Source organism: Schistocerca gregaria, chromosome 1 (genome assembly GCF_023897955.1).
Source record: "Schistocerca gregaria isolate iqSchGreg1 chromosome 1, iqSchGreg1.2, whole genome shotgun sequence".
Classification (NCBI taxonomy): Eukaryota; Metazoa; Arthropoda; class Insecta; order Orthoptera; family Acrididae; genus Schistocerca; species Schistocerca gregaria.
The window spans coordinates 1,103,307,822-1,103,312,869 of record NC_064920.1 but is presented as its reverse complement, the minus strand read 5'-3'; the positions used below and the strand labels follow the sequence as shown (position 1 = coordinate 1,103,312,869).

Genomic DNA, 5,048 nt, shown 5'->3' with positions numbered 1-5,048 from the left:
GCTTCCCTTTCATGCCCCTCGACCCTTATAACTGCCACCTGCTGTACGATCTGTAATTTTAGTGATATGAACACAGCTAATAGTGAACATTATTACACTACGTCAGGTGGAATTCTTGTGCAATTCGAACAAAATAATTATCCACGAGAAGTTGTAGCATGAATAATTACATGTGTATAACATTGTCAGTATCCAGAATGAGATTTTCACTCTGCAGCGGAGTGTGCGCTGATATGAAACTTCCTAGCAGATTAAAACTGTGTGTCCGACCGAGACTCGAACTCGGGACCTTTGCCTTTCGCGGGCAAGTGCTCTACCAACTGAGCTACCGAAGCACGACTCACGCCCGGTACTCTCAGCTTTACTTCTGCCAGTACCTCGTCTCCTACCTTCCAAACTTTACAGAAGCTCTCCTGCGAGACATGCACAACTAGCACTCCTGAAAGAAAGTGCAGGAGTGCTAGTTCTGCGTGTCTCGCAGGAGAGCTTCTGTAAAGTTTGGAAGGTAGGAGACGAGGTACTGGCAGAAGTAAAGCTGTGAGTACCGAGTCTGAGTCGTGCTTCGGTAGCTCAGTTGGTAGAGCACTTGCCCGCAAAAGGCAAAGGTCCAGAGTTCGAGTCTCGGTCGGGCACACAGTTTTAATCTGCCAGGAAGTTTCATTGTCAGTATCATTTACAAAACCAAATCAATGCAACTGCTAAAAAAAAAAAAGCAGAGTGAATTCAAACCGCAGAATACCATATAGTATCATATCATCCACATTCATTGCATTTGTCCATGTTGGTGATGAGCAAAAACCGCCACAGGGATATCGTGCCATCCCACACCACGCAGCAGTATTTTAAAAGACGACGAACAAGCATAGTGTAGGCAGTCTCCTTAGTACATCTGTTACATTTTCTAAGTGTCCTGCCAATAAAACATAGTCTTTGGTTGCCCTTCCCCACAACATTTTCCATGTGTTCCTTCCAATTTATGTTGTTCGTAATTGTAATTTGTGAGGTAACGGGCGAGCTGTGGCGCCCTGAAAATATTCTAAGTTCGGAGTTGGCGTGGCCGTGCGGGGGCCTCTCGGCGAGCCGCGACTCGTCAGCACCCACGTGGTGGCGAGCACCGGCCAGAGCAAGACGGGCAGCCCCAGAGCGTGGTCCAGCCGACCGCGTGGCTGGGAATTCCGTGCTGACGCTGTGGCGAGGACTGTGCTTTGTGCCGACGAAGGAGATGTGTATGCCAGGAGTGCCAAAGATGGCGGACTTCGTGAAACCACAATGGCGGACATTTCACAGTTCGTGTAGAAATTAATAATAGCCAGAGGAATCATGATACCTTAAAAAGAAACATGTACATTACCATTATTTGCACGATGATTCTGATGGTGTAATCAGATTTTCAATATCTTTATTAGTCTGAAGTTTAGTATCCGACTGTAAATAATACAAGTAACACCCAGCAACGAGTTTCCCAAAATCTAAACGGCTCATCCGATTTTGTCGATCGATGTGTCTTTAGAAAATTATTGGTATAAACATAAATTACTGGCATGTAACTTGAATAGTACAACAGTTATTGGAGATAAAAGGCGCCAGTTACTATTGATAGTGTCAGGCTGTAAGTACTCCACAGTTACACAAAAAACGATAGCACCATGCTTAGAAATATATTTATTCGTCTATGTCTTTGTTTATATCCGATACATACTATACATGAAGAAATTGGTTAAATACACTCCTGCAAATGGAAAAAAGAACACATTGACACCGTTGTGTCAGACCCACCATACTTGCTCCGGACACTGCGAGAGGGCTGTACAAGCAATGATCACACGCACGGTATAGCGGACACACCAGGAACCGCGGTGTTGGCCGTCGAATGGCGCTAGCTGCGCAGCATTTGTGCACCGCCGCCGTCAGTGTCAGCCAGTTGGCCGTGACATACGGAGCTCCATCGCAGTTTTTAACACTGGTAGCATGCCGCGACAGCGTGGACGTGAACCGTATGTGCACTTGACGGACTTTGAGCGAGGGCGTATAGTGGGCATGCGGGAGGCCGGGTGGACGTACCGCCGAATTGCTCAACACGTGGGGCGTGAGGTCTCCACAGTACATCGATGTTGTCGCCAGTGGTCGGCGGAAGGTGCACGTGCCCGTCGACCTGGGACCGGACCGCAGCGACACACAGATGCACGCCAAGACCGTAGGATCCTACGCAGTGCCGTAGGGGATCGCACCGCCACTTCCCAGCAAATTAGGGACACTGTTGCTCCTGGGGTATCGGCGAGGACCATTCGCAACCGTCTCCATGAAGCTGGGCTACGGTCCCGCACACCGTTAGGCCGTCTTCCGCTCACGCCCCAACATCGTGCAGCCCGCCTCCAGTGGTGTCGCGACAGGCGTGAATGGAGGGACGAATGGAGACGTGTCGTGTTCAGAGATGGGAGTCGCTTCTGCCTTGGTGCCAATGATGGTCGTATGCGTGTTTGGCGCCGTGCAGGTGAGCGCCACAATCAGGACTGCATACGACCGAGGCACACAGGGCCAACACCCGGCAATATGGTGTGGGGAGCGATCTCCTACACTGTCCGTACACCTCTGGTGATCGTCGAGGGGACACTGAATAGTGCACGGTACATCCAAACCGTCATTGAACCCATCGTTCTACCATTCCTAGACCGGCAAGGGAACTTGCTGTTCCAACAGGACAATGCACGTCCGCATGTATCCCGTGCCACCCAACGTGCTCTAGAAGGTGTAAGTCAACTACCCTGGCCAGCAAGATCTCCGGATCTGTCCCCCATTGAGCATGTTTGGGACTGGATGAAGCGTCGTCTCACGCGGTCTGCACGTCCAGCACGAACGCTGGACCAACTGAGGCGCCAGGTGGAAATGGCATGGCAAGCCGTTCCACAGGACTACATCCAGCATCTCTACGATCGTCTCCATGGGAGAATAGCAGCCTGCATTGCTGCGAAAGGTGGATATACACTGTACTAGTGCCGACATTGTGCATGCTCTGTTGCCTGTGTCTATGTGCCTGTGGTTCTGTCAGTGTGATCATGTGATGTATCTGACCCCAGGAATGTGTCAATAAAGTTTCCCCTTCCTGGGACAATGAATTCACGGTGTTCTTATTTCAATTTCCAGGAGTGTATTTCAACTCTGAGTCTGAGGGTATGAAGTTGAGCGCCACTCATCACATTTTATTGGCAAGCCCGAAATCCATAGGTATTTAATTGAATTTAAGGCCTTTATATTTGACTGATTTATCATGTAACCGAAGTTTAACAGATTCCTTTTAGCACTCATGTGGATGACATACTTTTCGTTATTTAGGTTCAACTGCCAATTTTCGCACGATTCATATCTTTTCTAAATCTTTTTTGCAATTTGTTTTGATCTTCTGATGACTTTACTAGTCGATAACCGAAAGCGTCATCTGCAAAAACAACCTAAGACAGCTGCTCAGATTGTCTCCCAAATCCTTTATGTAGATAAGGAACAGCAAAGGGTCTATATCACTACCTTCGCGAACGCCAGGAATTACTTCTGTCTTACTCGAAGACTTTCCGTCATTTACTACGAACTGTGACATGTCTGACAGGAAATCACGAATTCAGTCACATAACTGCGACTATATTCCATAAACACCCAATTTCACTATAAGCCGCTTGTGTGGTGTAGTGTTAAAAGCCTTCCGGAAATCCAGAAATACGCAATCAATGTGAAATCCCTTGTCAATAGCACTCGACACTTCATGTAAATAAAGAGCTAGTTGTTTTTCACAACAACGATGTTTTCTAAATCCGTGTTGACCGAGTGTCAATCGACCGTTTTCTTCAAGGTAGTTCATAATGTTCAACCATAATATAATATGTGCCAAAATTTTGCTACATCTCGGCGTTAATGAAATGGGCCTTTAATTTAGTGGATTACTCCTGTATCGTTTCTTGACTATTGGTGTGACCTGTGCAACTTCCCAGTTATGGCTTCAGATCTTTCATAGAGAGAACGGTTGTATATGATTGTTAAGTATGGAGCTATTGCATCAGCCTACTCTGAAAGGAACCTAATTTGTATACAGTTTGTACCAGTAGACTCGCTTTTATTAAGTGATTTAAGTTGCTTCACTACTCCGAAGATATTTAATTCTACGTTACTCGTGTTGGCAGCTGTTCTTGATTTGAATTCTGGAATACTTACTTCGTCTTCTGTTGTGAAGGCATTTCGGTAGGCTGTGTTTGCTAACTCTGCATTGGCAGCACTGTCATCAATAGTATCTCCATTGCTATCGAGCAGAGAAGGCATTGACTGTTTCTTGCCGCTAATATACTTCACATACCACCAGAATCACTTTGGAATTTGTGCCAGATTTCGAGACAAAGTTTCGTTGTGGGAAATATTAAAAGCATATCGCATTGAAGTCTGTGTTAAATTTCGAGCTTCTGTAAAAGATCGCCAATCTTGGGGATTCTGTGTCTGTTTAAATTTGACATGTTTGTCTCGTTGTTTCTGCAACAGTGTTCTGACCCATTTTTTGTACCAAGGAGGATTAGCTCCGTCGTTTGTTAATTTATTTGGTATAAATCTCTCAACTTCTGCCGGTACTATTTCTTTGAATTCAAGTCACATATGGTCTACACTTAAATTATTAATTTGGAAGGAGTCAAGTGAATTTTTATCTGCTTTATTGAATAGGTATATTGTTCGTTTATTTTTGCAGGATTTGATGTCGTAATATTCAATCTCGCTACGACAACCCTGTGTTCACTAATCCCTGACCGAGCGAGGTGGCGCAGTGGTTAGCACACTGGACTCGCATTCGGGAGGGCGACGGTTCAATCCCGTCTCCAGCCACCCTGATTTAGGTTTTCCGTGATTTCCCTAAATCGTTTCAGGCAAATACCGGGATGGTTCCTTTGAAAGGGCACGGCCGATTTCCTTCCCAGTCCTTCCCTAACCCGAGCTTGCGCTCCGTCACTAATGACCCCGTTGTCGACGGGACGTTAAACACTAACCACCACCACCACCACTAATCGATGTATCCGTTTGGA

At 46.3% G+C, this 5,048-nt stretch overlaps 1 non-coding gene across 1 annotated transcript; it reads right to left on the bottom strand.

Annotated features, from left to right (window-relative positions):
* Positions 1 to 260: 260 nt before the first annotated feature.
* On the bottom strand, positions 261 to 335 carry Trnas-cga (transfer RNA serine (anticodon CGA)). Its single transcript has one exon. It is a non-coding gene; the product is annotated as a tRNA-Ser (tRNA).
* Between the last annotated feature and the right edge of the window lie 4,713 nt (positions 336 to 5,048).